Source organism: Equus caballus, chromosome 28 (genome assembly GCF_041296265.1).
Source record: "Equus caballus isolate H_3958 breed thoroughbred chromosome 28, TB-T2T, whole genome shotgun sequence".
In the NCBI taxonomy this organism is placed as follows: Eukaryota; Metazoa; Chordata; class Mammalia; order Perissodactyla; family Equidae; genus Equus; species Equus caballus.
Genome location: NC_091711.1, coordinates 5,276,175 through 5,292,001, shown reverse-complemented (window position 1 = coordinate 5,292,001; position 15,827 = coordinate 5,276,175).

The following is a 15,827-nucleotide window of genomic DNA, read 5'->3' as shown; positions in this document are numbered from 1 at the left end:
AGTGCCCTTTCAGCTGTATGCAATGTCCGTGCAGTGTTAGCCCTGCCCGCTGCATTGTACATGGATGTTGAGGTAGTGTCTATGCAGTGGAAGCAGTGTCACACAAGGTGGAGGCAGCACGTTATGACGGATGATGCAGTACCCATGAAGGTGGATGCAGTGTACCAGTAGTGTTTGAAGTGGCCCATGCATTGTCTGGGAATGTGCATGCAGTGCCCATGCAGTGGATGCAGTATCCCACAAGGTGTATGCAGTATCTTTTGACAGACGTTGCAGTGCCCATGAAGGTGGAAGCAGTGATCCTGCAGTTCTTGCAGTGCACCCTGCTCGTCACTCAATGTGGATGCAGTGACCATGCAGTGAATGCAGTCTCCCACAAGGTGGATGCAGAATGTTGTGACGGAGGATGCAGTGCCCATAAGGTGGATGCAGTGATCCTGCTGTGATTGCAGTGCACCTGCAGTGCCACTTCTGCTGCATGCAGTGTTGTTGGAGTGGTTGCAGTGCCACCTGCATTGTCCAGGAATGTGGATGCACTGGCCAGGCAGTGGATGCAGTGTACCACAAGGTGGATGCAGTATGTTATGACTGATGATGCAGATCTCATGAAGGAGGATAGAGTGTGCCTACAGTGCTTGCTGTGCGCGTGCTTTTCCACATCACCTGGAAGCAGTTTCCCACAGGGGTTGCAGTGCCAACTTCTGTGTCCCTGAAGTTGAATGCAGTGCCCATGCAGTGGACGCAGTGTACCTAAAGGCTTATGCAGTATGTTGTGACGGAGGATGCAGTGCCCATGAAGGTGGATGCAATGTCCCTCCAGTTGTTGAAGTGCCCCCGGCATTGTCCTGGAATATGGATGCAGTGGTCATCTAGTGGATGCAGTGTCTCAAATGGGGATACAGTCTGTTTTGTCAGAGGATGCTTTGCCCATGAAGGTGGATGTGGTGAACCTGCAGTGGCTGCAGTGCTCCCTACAGTTTCCCTGAATGTGGATGCAGTTTCCATGCAGTACATGCAGTGTCGAAAAAGGTGGATGCAGTATGTTGTGACGGAGGATGCAGTACCCGGGAAGGTGGATGCAGTGATCGGGCAGTGGTTGCAGTGCAACCTGCTGTGTCCCTGAATGTGGATGCTGTCAACATGCAGTGGATGCAGTGGTCCTGCAGTGATTGCATTGCGCCTGCATTTCCACATCAGCAGGAAGCAGTGTCTCTGCAGGGGTTGCAGTGCTGCCTACTGTGTCCCTGATGGTGAATGCAGTACCCATGCAGTGGATGCAGTGTACCTAATTGTTTACGCAGTATGTTGTGAGGGAGGATGCAATGCCCATGAAGGTGGATGCAGTGTCCCTGCAGTGCTTGCAGTGCCCCAGGCACTGTCCTGAAATGTTGATGCAGTGCCAATGCAATGGATGCAGTGCCACTGCAGTGGATGCTGTGTCCCACAAGGTGGATGCAGTACGTTATGACGGATGATGCAGTTCTCATGAAGGTGGAGGCCGTTTCCCTGCAGTGCTTGCAGAGCACCCCTCATTGTCTGGGAATGTGGATGCAGTAGTCATGCAGTGGATGCAATTTCCCACAAGGTGGATGCAGTATGTTGTGATGGAGGATGCAGGGCCCATGAAGGTTGTTGCTGTGATCAGTCAGTGGTTGCAGTGCACTCTGCTGTGTCCCTGAATTGGAAGATGTGAACATGCAGTGGATGCAGTGATCCTGCAGTGATTGCAGTGTGCCTGCATTTGCACATCAGCTGGAAGCAGTGAAGCTGCAGTGGTTGCAGTGCCACCTTCTGTGTCCCTCAAGGTGAATGAAGTGCCCATGCCGTGGATGCAATGCCCATGAAGGTGGCTGCAGTGTCCCTGCAGTGGTTGCAGTGCCCAATGCATTGTCCAATAACGTGGATGCAGTGCCCAGGCATTGGATGCAGTGTCCCACAAGGTGCATGCAGTATGTTGTGATGGAGGATGCAGTGCCCATGAAGTTGGATGCAGTGCCCCTGCTTGTCCTGGAATGTGGATGCTGTGGTCATGCAGAGGATGCAGTGTCTCACAAGCAGGATGCAGTATGTTTTTTGGGAGGATTCAGTGACCATGAAGTTGGATGCAGTGCACCTGCAGGGGTTGAAGTTCCCCCAGCATGGCCTGGAATTTTGATGCAGTGCCAATGCACTGGATGCAGTGAAACTTCAGTGATTGCAGTGATGCTGCAGTGCCACTTCAGCTGGATACAGTGTTGCTTCAGTGGTTGCAGAGCCCACTGCAGTGTCTCTGAATGTGGATGCAGGGCCCATGCAGCCTCTGCAGTGTGACCCAAGATGGATGCAGTATGTTGTGAAGTATGATGCAGTACTCAGGAAGGAGGATGCAGTGATCCTGCATTCATTGCAGTGCACCTGCAGTGTCAATTCATCTGGATGCAGTATCCCTGAATGTGGATTCAGGGCTCATGTAGTGATGATGTATGTTGTGATGGGGGATGCAGTGCCCATGAAGGCAGATGCAATGATCCTGCACTGATTGGAGTGCGCCTGCAGTGCCCCTTCAGCTGGATCCAGGGTCCCTGCAGTGGCTGCAGTGCCTGTTGCACTGTCCCTGAACGTGGCTGCAGTGCCCATCCAATGGCTGCCATGTCACTGAAGGTAGATGCAGTATGTTGTGTTAGAGGAAGCAGTGGCCATGAAGTTGGATGCAGTGATACTGCAGTGGTTGCTGTGCCCCTTGCAGGGTCCCTCAATGAGAATGCCATGCCCTTGCCATGGATTCAGTTCCCCACAAGGTGGATGCAGTATGTTAAGACGGATGATGCATTGCCCATGAAGGAGGATGCAGTGATTCTGCAGTGATTGCAGTGCACCTGCAGTGCCACTTCAGCTGGCGGCAGGGTGCCTGTAGTGGGTGTAGTGAACCCTTCATGTTCCCTGAATGTGGATGCAGTGCCGATGCGCTGGATGCAGTGTCGCACAAGGTGGATGCAGTATGTTGTGATGGAAGATGCAGTGCCCCCGACTGTGAATGCAGTGAGACTGCAGTGATTGCCCGGCACCTGCAGTGCCACTTCAACTGTATACAGTTTCCCTGCACTGGATGCAGTGTTGCCTGCAATGTCCGGGAATACGGATGCAGTGCCAAGGCAGTGGATGCAGTGCCACACAAGTTGGATGTAGTATGTTGTGACAGAGGATGCAGTGCCCATGAAGGTGGATTCAGTGATGCTGCAGTGGTTTCCGTGCACTCTGTAGTGTCCCTGAATGTGGATGCAGTGAACATGAAGTGGATGCTGTGAGCATTCAGTGATGTGGTGCACCTGCAATCCCACTTCAGCCGCATACAGTGTGCCTGCAGTGCTTGCAGTGCTGCCTACATTGTCCGGGAATTTGGATGCAGTGCCCAGGCAGTGCATGCAGTGTCACACAAGTTGGAGGCAGTATGTTGTGACAGAGGATTCAGTGCCCATGAAGGTGGATGCAGTGATCCTGCAGTGGTTTCCATGCACACTTCAGTGTCCCTGAATGTGGATGCAGTGAAAAAACAGTGGATGCACTGAACATTCTATGATTGCAGTGCACCTCCAGTGCCACTTCAGCTGAATGCAGTGTTGCTTCCGTGGTTGCAGAGCCTACTACAGTGCCTCTGAATGTGGATGCAGGGCCCATGCAGCCTCTGCAGTGTGACCCAAGGTGGATGCAGTATGTTGTGAAGTAGGATGCAGTACCCATGAAGCAGGATGCAGTGATCCTGCACCCATTGCAGTGCACATGCAGTGACAATTCATTGTGATGCAGTGTCCCTGAATGTGGATTCAGTTCTCATGCAATGATGATGTATGTTGTCATGGCGGATGCAGTGCCCTTGAAGGTGTATGCGGTGATCCTGCAGTTGTTGCATTGCCCCTATCAGGTTACCTGATTGTGGATGCAGTGCCGATGCAGTGGATGCAGTGTCGCACAAGGTGGATGCAGTATGTTGTGGCAGAAGATGTGGTGCCCACGACTGTGAATGCAGTGAGACTGCAGTGATTGCAGTGCACCTGCAGTGCCACTTCAACTGTAAACAGTGTCTCTGCAGTGGGTGCAGTGCTGCCTGCAGTTCTGGGAATATGGATGCAGTGCCCAGGCATTGGATGCCGTGTCCAACAAGGTGCATGCAGTATGTTGTGATGCAGGATGTAATGCCTATGAGGGTGGATGCAGTGATCCTGCACCAGTTGCAGTGCCCCCTGTAATTTCCTGAATGTGGATGCAGTACCCATGCTGTAGTAGCAGTGTCCCACAAGGTGGATGTCACATGTTGTGTTGGAACATGCAGTGCCAACAGATGTGGTTGCAGTGAGACTTGCTGAATGCAGTGAGCCTGCAGTGCGACTTCAGCTGTATGCAGTGTCCCTGCAGTGATTGCAATGCCAACAGCAGTGTCCGAGAACGTTATGCAGAGCCCAGGCATTGGATGCAGTGTCCCACAAGGTGCATGCAGTATGTTGTGACGGAGGATGTAGTGCCCATGAGGGTGGATGCAGTGATCCAGCAGTGGTTGCAGTGCACCCTGCTGTGTAACTGAATGTGCATGCTCGTAACATGCCGTGGATTCAGTGATCCTGCAGTGATTGCAGTGCACCTGCATTTCCACATCAGCTGGAAGCAATGTCCCTGCAAGGGTTGTAGTGCCAGCTTCTGTGTCCCTGAAGGTGAATGCATTGCCCATGCAGTGGATGCAGTGTACCTAAAGGTTTAGGCAGTATGTTGTGACGGAGGATTCAGTGCCCATGAAGGGAGATGCAGTGTCCCTCCAGTGGTTGCAGTGTCCCTGGCATTGTCCTGAAATGTTGATGCAGTGCCTATGCAGTGGATGCAGTGAATCTTCAGTGATTGCAGTGTGCCTGCAGTGCCACATCATCTCGATGGAGTGTCCCTCCAGTGGTTGCAGTGCAGCCTGCTTTGTCCGTAAATATGGATGCTGTGAACATGCAGTGGATGCAGTGATCCTGCAGTGATTGCAGTGCACCTGCATTTCCTCATCAGCTGTAAGCCGTGTTGCTACAGTGGTTACAGACCCACCTTCTGTGTCCCTGAAGGTGAATTCAGTGCCCATGCAGTGGAGGCAGTGTCCCTAAAGGTTTATGCAATATGTTGTGATGGAGGAGGCAGTGCGCATGAAGGTGAAGGCAGTGTCCCTGCAGTGGTTGCAGGGCCCCCGGCATTGTGCTGGAATGTGCATACATGGGTCACTCAGTGGATGAAGTGTCTCACAAGGCGGATGCAGTATGTCTTGTTGGAGGATGCAGTGCCCATGAGGGTGGTTGCGGTGAACCTACAGTGGTTGCGGTGCCACCTGCAGTTTCCCTTAATGTGGATGCAGTGCCCATGCAGTGCATGCAGTGTACCACAAGGTGGATGCAGTATGCTGTGGCGGAGGATGCAGTGCCCACTAAGGTGGTTGCAGTGAGCTTGAAGTGATTGCAGTGTGCTTGCAGTGCCATTTCAGCTGGATTCAGTGTTGCTGCAGTCGTTGCAGAGCCAACTGCAGTGTCCCTGAACATGGATGCAGACCCCATGCAGTGTCCCAAAGTTTGCCTGAAGTATATTGTGATGGAGGATGCATGGCCCATGAAGGTGGATGCAATGATCTGGCAGTGGTTGCAGTGCACCCTGCTGTGTCCCTTGATGTGGATGCTGTGAACATGCAGTGGATGCAGTGATGGCAGTGCGCCTGCATTTCAACATCAGGTGGAAGCAGTGTCCATTCAGGGTTGCAGTGCCTCCTTCAGTGTCCCTGAATGTGAATGCAGTTCCCTTCCAGTGAATGCAGTGTACCTGAAAGTTTATGCAGTATGTTGTGATGGACGATGCAGTGCCAATGATGGTGGATGCGGTGAAACTGTGTGGTTGCAGTGCCCGCTAAAGTTTCCCTTAATGTGGATGCAGTGCCCATGCAGTGGATGCAGTGTCCTACAAGGTGCATGCAGTATGTTGTGACAGAGGATGCAGTGCCCTTGAAGGTGGGTGCAGTGATCCAGAAGTGGTTGCAGTGCAACCTGCTGTGTCCCTGAATGTGGATGCTGTGAACATGCAGTGGATGCAGTGATCCTGCAGTGATTGCAGTGCGCCTGCATTTCTTCATGTGCCGGACGCAGTGTTGCTGCAGTGGTTGCATGCCACCTCCTGTGTCAGTGAAGGTGAATGCAGTGCCCATGCAGTGGAGGCACAGTACCAAAAGGTGGTTGCCATATGTTGTCACAGAGGATGCAGAGCCCTGGTGTTTGATGCAGTCAGCCAGCAGTGATTGCAGTACACCTTCAGTGCCAATTCAGCTGGATGCAGTGTCCCTGCTGTGGTTGCAATGCCTCTTGTATTGTCATGGAATGTGGACGCAGTGCTCATGCAGTTGATTTATTGTCCCACAATGTGGAGGCATTGTGGTGTGTTCTAGTATGCAGAGCTGATGAAGTTGAATGCAGTGATCCTGCAGTTATGGCACTGCGCCTGCAGTGCCACTTCAGCTGGAGGCAGTGTTGCTGCAGTTGTTGCATTGCCCCCTGCATTGTCCGGGAATGTGGATGCAGTGCCTAGGCATTGGATGCAGATTCCCACAAGGTGCATGCAGTAGGTTGTGATTGAGGATGCATTACACATGAGGGTGGATGCAGTGATCCGGCAATGGTTGCAGTGCACCCTGCTGTGTCCCTGAATGTGCATGCTCTGAACATGCTGTGGATGCAGTGATCCTGCAGTGATTGCAGTGCACCTGCATTTCCACACCAGCTGGAAGCAGTGTCCCTGCAGGGGTTGCAGTGCTGCCTTCTGTGTCGCTGAAGGTGAATGCAGTGCCCAGGCAGTGGATGAAGCGTACCTAAAGGTTTATGCAGTATGTTGTGACGGAGGATGCAGTGCCCATGAAGGTGGATGCAGTGATCCAGCAGTGCTTGCAGTTCACCCTGCTGTTTCCCTGAATTTGGATGCTGTGACCATGCAGTGGATGCAGTGATCCTGCAATGATTGCAGTGCGCCTGCATTTCCACATCAGCTGGATGAAGGGTGCCTGAAGGGGTTGCAGTGCCACCTTCTGTGTCCCTGAAGGTGAATGCAGTGCCCATGCAGTGTATGCAGTGTACCTAAAGGTGTATGCAGTATATTGTTACGGAGGATGCAGTGCCCATTAAAGTGGATGCACTGTCGCTGCAGTCATTGCAGTTCCCCCGGAATTCTCCTGGAATGTGGATGCAGTGGTCATGCAGTGGATGCAGTGTCTCACAATGCGGATGCAGTATGTTTTGTTGGAGGATGCAGTGCCCATGGAGGTGGATTTGGTGAACCTGCAGTCGTAGCAGTGCCCCGTACAGCTCCCTGAATGTGGATGCAGTGCCCATGCAGTAGTTGCAGTGTCGCACAAGGTGGATTTCATATGTTGTGATGGAAGATGCAATGCCAACGAAGGTTGATGCAGTGAGCCTGTGCTGAATGCAGTGCATCTGCAGGGCGAATTCAGCTGTATGCATTGTCCCTGCAGTGGTTACAGTGCCCATTGAATTGTCCGAGAACGTGGATGCTGTGCCCAGGCATTGGATGCAGTGTCCCAAAACCTGCATGCCGTATGTTCTGATGGAGGATGCCGTGTAAATGAAGGTGGAGGCAGTGATCCAGCAGTGCTTGCAGTGCCCCCTTCTGTGTCCCTGAATGTGGATGCAGTGCCCATGCAGTGGATGCAGAGTACCAAACATTGGTCTCCGTATGTTGTGATGGACGATGCAGTTCCCAGGAGTTGAATGCAGTGGTCCTGCAGTCATTGCAGTATGCCTTCTGTGCCACTTCTTCTGGATGCAGTGTCCCTGCAGTGGTTGCAGTGCACCCTGCTGTGTCCCTGAATGAGCATGCTCTGAACATGCAGTGGATGCAGTGATCCTGCAGTGATTGCAGTGTGCCTTTATTTCCACTTCAGCTGTTAGCAGTGTCCCTGCAGGGGTTGCATTGCCCCCTTCTGTGTCCCTGAAGGTAAATGCAGTGCCCTTGCTGTGGATGCAGTGTACCTAAAGGTTTATGCAGTATGTTGTGATGGAGCATGAAGTGCCCATGAAGGCTGGATGGAGTGTCCCTGCAGTGGTTTCAGTGCCCCCGGCTTTGTGATAGAATGTGGCTGCAGGGGGCATGCAGTGGATGCAGTCTCACAAGGCGGATGCAGTATGTTTTGTCGGAGGATGCAGTTACCATGAAAGTGGATGCAGTGAACCACCATTGGTTGCAGTGCCCCCTACAGTTTCTCTGAATGTGGATGCAGTGCCCATGCAGTGCTTGCAGTGTCCCACAAGGTGGATGGGACATGTTTTGACAGAGGATGCAGTGCCCACGGGGGTGGATGCAGTGAGCCTGCAATGATTGCAGTGCACCTGCAGTGCCACTACAGATGGATGCAGTGTTGCTGCAGTGCTTGCAGAGGCAACTGCAGTGTTCCCGAACGTGGATGCAGTGCCCATGCAGTGGATGCAGTGTCCTACAATGTGCATGCAGTATGTAGTGATGGAGGATGCAGTGCTCATGAAGGTGGATGCAGTATTCCTGCAGTGGTTACAGTGCCCAATGCAGTTTACCTGAATGTTGATGCAGTATACATGCGGTAGATGCAGTGTGCCACAATGTGGATGCAGTATGTTTTGATGGAGGATGCAGGTCACATGAAGGTGGATGCAGTGTCCCTGCAGTGCTTGCAGTGACCCCTTCATTGTCCAGGTAAGTGGATGTAGTAGTCATGCAGTGGATGCAGGGTCCCACAAGGTGGATGCAGTATGTTGTGATGGAGGATGCAGGACCCATGAAGTTGGATGAAGTGATGCTGCTGTGGTTGCAGTGCCACCGACAGTTCCCTGAATGTGGATGCAGTGCCCATGTGGTAGTTGCAGTGTCCCACAAGGTGGATGTCGTATGTTGTTATGGAAGTTGCAGAGCCCACGGAGGTGGATGCAGTGAGACTGTGTTGAATGCACTGCAGCTGCAGTGCGACTTCAGCTGTATGCAGTGTCCCTGCAGTGGTTGCAGAGCAAACTGTAGTGTCCCTGAACATGGATGCAGTCCCCCTGCAGTGGATAAAGTGTCCCACAATGTGCATGCAGTATGTTGTGAAGGAAGATGCAGTGCCCATGAAGGTGGATGCAGTGATCCTGCAGTGGTTGCAGTGCCCCTGCAGTTTACCTGAAGGTGGATGCAGTGCTCATGCAGTGGAGGCAGTGTCCCTCAAGTTGGATGCCTTATGTTGTGATGCAGGATTCAGTGATCATGAAGGAGGATGCAGTGATCCTGCTGTCATTGCACTGCACTTGCAGTGCCACTTCAGCTGTTTGCAGTGTCCCTGCAGTGGTTGCAGTTCCCCGTCCTGTGTCCATGTGTGTGGATGCAGTGCCCATGCTGTGGATGCAGAGTACCAAAAGTTGGTTGCCGTATGTTGTGACACAGTATGCGGAGCCCTGGATTTGCATGCAGTGAGCTGGCAGTGATTGCAGTATGCCTTCAGTGCCACTTCAGCTGGATGCAGTGTACCTGCATTGGGTGCAATGCCCCCGGCATTGTCATGGAATGGGGATGCAGTGCTCATGCAGTGGATGCAGTGTGCCACAATGTTGAGGCACTGTGGTGTGTTGTAGTATGCAGTGACGATGAAGGTGAATGCAGTGATCCTGCAGTGATGGCAGTGCACCTGCAGTGCCACTTCAGCTGGATGCAGTGTTTCTGCAGTGGTTGCATTGCCCCCTGCATTGTCCGGGAATGTGGATGCAGTGCCCAGCAGTGGATGCAGTGTCCCACAAGGTGGATGTAGTATGTTATGACGGATGATGCAGTTCTCATGAAGGCGGATGCAGTGTCCCTGCAGTGCTTGCAGTGGCCCCCACATTGTCCGGGAATTTGGATGCAGTAGTCATGCAGTGGATGCAGTGTCCCACAAGGTGAATGCATTATGTTGAGATGGACAATGCAGGGCCCATGAAGGTGGCTGCAGTGATGCAGCAGTGGCTGCAGTGACCCCTCCAGTTCAATGAATGTGGATGCAGTGCCCATGCAGTAGTTGCAGTGTCACACAAGGTGGATATTGTATGTTGTGATGGAAGATGCAGTGCCCACGAAGGTGGATGCAGTGAGCTTGTGCAGAATGCAGTGCACCTGCAGTGCGACTTCAGCTGTATGCAGTGTCCCTGCAGTGGTTTCAATGCTGACTGCATTGTCCAAGAACCTGGATGCAGTGCCCAGGCATTGGATGCAGTGTCCCACAAGGTACATGCAGTATGTTGTGAACGAGGATGCACTCCACATGAAGGTCGATACAGTGTCCCTGCAGTGCTTGCAGTGCCAATGGCATTGTCCTGGAATATTGATGCAGTGCCAATACACTGTATGAAGTGCAACTTCAGTGATTGCAGTCACCTGCAGAGCCATTTCACCTGGATGCTCTGTAGCTGCAGTGGTTGCAGAGCCCCTTGCCATGTTTCTGAATGTGGATTCAGTGCCCATGCAGTTCAGCAGTGTGAACCAAGGTGGATGCAGTATGTTGTGAAGTAGGATTCAGTGCCCTTGAAGGATGATGCAGTGACCTTGCAGTCATTGCAGTGCACCTGCCGTGCCACTTCATCAGGATGCAGTGTCCCTGAAGTGGTTGCAGTGCCCCCTGCATTGTCCCTGAATGTGGATGCAGTGCCGAGGCTTTGCATGCAGTGTCCCACAAGGTGCATGCAGTATGTTGTGATGGACGATGCAGTGCCCATTACGGTTGATGCAGTGATCCAGCAGTGGTTGCAGTGCAGCCTGCTGTGTCCCTTTATGTGGATGCTGTGAACATGCAGTGGATGCAGTGATTGCAGTGAGCCTGCATTTCAACATCACCTGGAAGCAGTGTCAATTCAGGGGTTGTAGTGACGCCTTCAGTATCCCTGAATGTGAATGCAGTGCCAATCCAGTGAATGCAGTGTACCTAAAGGTTTATGCAGTATGTTGTGACGGAGGATGCAGTGCCCATGAAGGTGGATGCGGTGGACCTGTGTGGTTGCAGTGCCCCCTACAGTTTCCCTTAATGTGGATGCTGTGCCCATGCAGTGGATGCAGTGTCCCACTATGTGCATGCAGTATGTTGTAACGGAGGATGCACTGCCCTTGAATGTCAGTGCAGTGATCCAGAAGTGGTTGCAGTGCACCCTGATGTGTCCCTGAATGTGGATGCTGTGAACATGCAGTGGATGCAGTGATCCTGCATTGATTGCAGTGTGCCTGCATTTCCACATCAGCTGGAAGCAGTGTCACTGGAAGGGTTGCAGTGGCACCTTCTGTGTTCCTGAAGGTGAATGCAGTGCACATGCAGTGGATACGGAGTACCAAAAGTTGGTTGCCCTATGTTGTGTCAGAGGATACAGTGCCCATGAAGGTGGATGCAGTGATCCGACAGTGGTTGCAGTGCACCCTGCTGTGTCCCTGAATGTGGATGCTGTGAACATGCAGTGGATGCAGTGATCCTTCAGTGATTGCAGTGTGCCTGTATTTCCACATCAGCTGGAAACAGTTTTGCTGAAGTGGTTGCAGAGCCGCTTTCTGTGTCCCTGAAGGTGAATGCAGTGCCCATGCAGTGGATGCAGTGTACCTAAATGTTTATTCAGTATGTTGTGACGGGGGATGCAGTGACGATGAAGGTGGATGCTGTGTCCCTGTGGTGGTTGCAGTGCCCCCAGCATTGTCCTGGAAGTTGGATGCAAGGGTCATGCATTGGATGCAGTGTCCCACAATGTGCATGAGGTATGTTGTGACGGAGTATGCAGTGCCCATGAATGTGGATGAGGTCAACCTGTGTGGTTGCAGTGCCCGCTACAGTTTCCCTGAATGTGGATGCAGTGCCCATGCAGTTCATGCAGTGTCCCACAAGCTGGATGCGGTATGTTGTGACAAAGGATGCAATCCCCATGAAGGTGGATGCAGTGTCCATGCAGTGCTTGCCGTGCCAGAGGCATTTTCATGGACTATTGATGCAGTGCCAATGCAGTGTATGCAGTGAAACTTCAATTATTGCAGTGCACCAGCATTGCCACTTCAGCTGCATGCAGTGAAGCTGCAGTGGTTGCAGAGCCCCTTGACATGTCTCTGAATGTGGATGCACTGCCCATGCAGTGTCTGCAGAGTGAACCAAGGTGGATGCAGTATGTTGTGAAGTAGGATTCAGTGCCCATGAAGGACGATCCAGTGATCCTGCAGGCATTGCAGTGCACCTTTAGTGCCACTTCCTCAGTGTGCAGTGTTCGTGCAGTGGTTGCAGTGCCACCTGCATTGTCCAGGAATGTGGATGCAGTGCCCAGGTAGTGGATGCAGTGTCCCCCAAGGTGGATGCAGTTTGTTATGACGGATGATACAGTTCTCATGAAGATGGATGCAGTGGCCCTGCAGTGCTTGTTGTGCCCCCCGCATTGTCCATGAATCTGTATGCAGTAGTCATGCAGTGGACACATTGTCCCACAAGGTGGATGCAGTATGCTGTGATGGAGGATGCATGGCCCATGAAGGTGGATGCAGTGATGCTGCCCTGGTTGCTGTGCCCCCTACCGTTCCCTGAATGTGGATGCAGTGTCCCTGCCATGCTGGCAGTGCCCCCCGCTTTGTCCGTGGATGTGGATGCCGTAGTCATGCAGTGGATGCAGTGTCCCACAAAGTGGATGCAGTATGCGGTGATGGAGGATGCAGGGCCCATGAAGGTATATGCAGTGATGCTGAAGTGGTTCCAGTGCCCCCTACAGTTTCCTGAATGTGGAATAGTGCCCATGCCTTAGTTGCAGTGTCCCACAAGGTGGATGTCGTATGTTGTGATGGAAGATGCAGTGCCCAGGCAGGTAGATGAAGAGAGCCTGTGCCGAATGCAGTGTGCCTGCTGTGTGGGTTTAGCTGTATGCAGTGTCCCTGCAGTGTTTCCAGTGCACAATGAATTGTCCGAGAATTTGGATGCAGTGCCCAGTCATTGGATGCAGTGTCCCAGAAGGTGCATGCAGTATGTTGTCATGGAGGATGCAGTGCCCATGAAGGTGGATTCAGTGACCCGGCAGTGGTTGCAGTGTACCCTGCTGTGTCCCTGAATGTGGATGCTGTGAACATGCAGTGGATGCAGAGATCCAGCAGTGATTGCAGTTACCCTGAATTTCCACATCAGCTTTGAGCCGTATCCCTGCAGGGGTTGCAGTGCCGCCTTCTGTGTCCCTCATGTGAATGTCGTGCCCATGCAGTGGATGCAGTGTATCGAAAGGTTTATGCAGTATGTTGTGATTGAGGATGCAGTGCCCATGAAGAAGGATGCAGTGATGCGCCAGTGGTTGCAGTGCACCCTGCCTTGTCCCTGAATGTGGTTGTTGTGAACATGCAGTAGATGCAGTGATCCTGCAGTGATTGCTGTGCCCCTATATTTCCACAACAGCTGGGAGCAGTGTCCCTGCAGGAGTTGCAGTGCCGCCATCTGTGTCCCTGAAGGTGAATGCAGTGCCCATGCAGTGGATGCAGTGCCCATGAAGGTAGATGCTGTGATCCTGCAGTGGTTGCTGTGCCCCTGCAGTTTATCTGAATGTGGATGCAGTGCTCATCCCGTGGATGCAGTGTCCCTCAATGTGGATGCCTTAAGATGTGTTGGAGGACTCAGTGATCATGAAGGAGGATGCAGTGATGCTGCAGTCATTGCAGTGCACCTGCTGTGCCACTTCAGCTCTCTGCAGTGTCCCTGCAGTAGTTGCAGTGCCCCGTTCTGTGTCCCTGAATGTGGATGCAGTGCCCATGCAGAGGATGCAGCGTACGAAAAGTTGGTTGCCGTATGCTGTGTCAGAGGATGCAGTGCCCACGAGTTGGATGCAGTGAGCCGACAGTCATTGCAGTACGCCTTCAGTGCCACTTCAGCTGGATGCAGTGTCCCTGCACTAGTTGCCTTGCCCCCAGCATTGTCCTGGTATGTGGATGCAGTGCTCATGCAGTGGATGCCGTTTCCCACAATGGGGAGGCATAGTGGTGTGTTGTAGTATGCAGTGCCGATGAAAGTGAATGTAGTCATCCTGCAGTGAGGACAGTGTGTCTGCAGTGTGACTTCAGTTGGATTCAGTGTTGCTGCAGTTGTTGCAGTGAGGCCTGCATTATCGAGGAATGTGGATGCAGTGCCCACACAGTGGATGCAGTGTCCCACAAGGTGGATGCTGTACGTTATGACGGATGATGCAGTTCTCATGAAGATGGATGCAGTGTCCCAGCAGTGCTTGCAGTGCCCCCCACATTGTCCGGGAATGTGGATGCAGTAGTCATGCAGTGGATGCAGTGCCCCACAAGGTGGACTCAGTATGTTGTGTTGGAAGATGCAGGGCCCATGACGTTGGATGCAGTGATGCTGCAGTGGTTGCAGTGCCATCTACAGTTCCCTGAATGTGGATGCCGTGCCCATGCAGTAGTTGCAGTGTCCCACAAGGTGGGTGTCATATGTTGTTATGGAAGATGCTGTGCCCATGAAGGTGGTTGTAGTGCCCCTGTGCTGAATGCAGTGCACCTGGATTGTGACTTCAGCTCCATGCAGTGTCCCTGCAGTGGTTGCAGTGCTCACTGCATTGTCTGAGAACGTGGATGCAAAGGCCAGGCGTTGGATGCAGTCACCCACAAGGTGCATGCAGTATGTTGTGATGGAGGATGCAGTGCCCATGAAGGTGGATGCAGTGATCTGGCAGTGGTTGCAGTGCTCCCTGCTGTGTCACTGAATGTGGATGTTGTGAAGTTGCAGTGGATGCAGTGATCCTGCAGTGATTGCCGTGTCCCTGCATTTCCACATCATCTTGATGCAGTGTCCCTGCAGGGGTTGCAGTACTGCCTTCTGTGTCCCTGAAGGTGCATGCAGTGCCCATGTGGTCGATGCAGTGTACCTAATGATTTATGCAGTATGTTGTCATGGAGGATGCAGTGCCCAAGAAGGTGGATGCTTGTCCCTACTGTGATTGCAGTGCCACCAGCATTGTCCAGGAGTGTGGATGCAGGGGTCATGCAGTGGATGCAGTATATCACAAGGTGGATGCGGTTTGTTGTGACAGAGGCTGCAGTGCCCATGAAGGTGGATGCAGTGTCCCTGCTGTGGTTGCAGTGCCCTGGACATTATCCAGGAGTGTGGATGCAGCGGTCATTCAATGGATGCAGTGTCTTAGAAGCCAGATGCAGTATGTTTTGTCGGAGGATGCAGTGCCCATGAAGGTGGATGCGGTGACCCAGCAGTGGTTGCAGTGTCCCCTACAGTTTACCATAATGTGGATGCAGTGCCCATGCAGTGCATGCAGTGTCCCACAAGGTGTATGTGGTATGTTGTGATGGAGGATGCAGTGCCTACGAAGGTGGATGCAGTGAGCCTGCAGTGATTGCATTGCACCTGCAGTGCCACTTCAGCTGGATGAAGTGTTGCTGCAGTGGTTGCAGTGCCCCCTGCATTGTCTGGGAATGTGGATGCACTGCCCAGGCAGTGGATGCAGTGTCCCACAAGGTGGTTGCAGTATGTTATGACGGATGATGCAGTTTTCATTAAGGTGGCTGCAGTGTCCCTGCAGTCCTTGCAGTGCTCCCCACATTGTCCGGGAATGTGGATGAAGTAGTCATGCAGGGGATGCAGTGTCCCACAAGGTGGATGCAGTATGTTGTGATGGAGGATGCAGGACCAAAGAAGGTGGATGCAGTGATGCTGCAGTGGTTGCAGTGCCCCCTACAGTTCCCTGAACGTGTATGCAGTGCCCAGGCATTGGATGCTGTGTCCCACAAGGTGCATGTAGAATGTAGTGACAAAGGATGCAGTCCCCATGAATGTCTATGCAGTGTCCATGCAATGC